Raw genomic sequence first — 514 nt, forward strand, 5'->3', positions numbered from 1 at the left:
CTCAGAGGTACATATTGTACTTTATACTGTACTACATCTCAGAGGTAGATATTGTACTTTTTACTCTACTACATCTCAGAGGTAAATATTGTACTTTATACTGTACTACATCTCAGAGGTAAATATTGTACTTTTTACTGTACTACATCTCAGAGGTACATATTGTACTTTATACTGTACTACACCTCAGAGGTACATATTGTACTTTATACTGTACTACATCTCAGAGGTACATATTGTACTTTATACTGTACTACACCTCAGAGGTAGATATTGTACTTTATACTGTACTACATCTCAGAGGTACATATTGTACTTTATACTGTACTACACCTCAGAGGTACATATTGTACTTTATACTGTACTACACCTCAGAGGTACATATTGTACTTTATACTGTACTCCATCTCAGAGGTACATATTGTACTTTATACTGTACTACATCTCAGAGGTACATATTGTACTTTATACTGTACTACATCTCAGAGGTACATATTGTACTTTATACTGTACT

The 514-nt window shown here is 33.1% G+C and overlaps 1 protein-coding gene across 2 annotated transcripts in view; it reads right to left on the reverse strand.

The window, feature by feature from the left end:
* Nucleotides 1-514, reverse strand: part of pla1a (phospholipase A1 member A) — a 12,996-nt gene that overhangs the window by 4,111 nt on the left and 8,371 nt on the right. The window lies entirely within an intron of this gene.

This window comes from Anarrhichthys ocellatus, unplaced genomic scaffold (genome assembly GCF_004355925.1).
Source record: "Anarrhichthys ocellatus isolate YVR2014 unplaced genomic scaffold, GSC_Weel_1.0 scaffold77, whole genome shotgun sequence".
Classification (NCBI taxonomy): Eukaryota; Metazoa; Chordata; class Actinopteri; order Perciformes; family Anarhichadidae; genus Anarrhichthys; species Anarrhichthys ocellatus.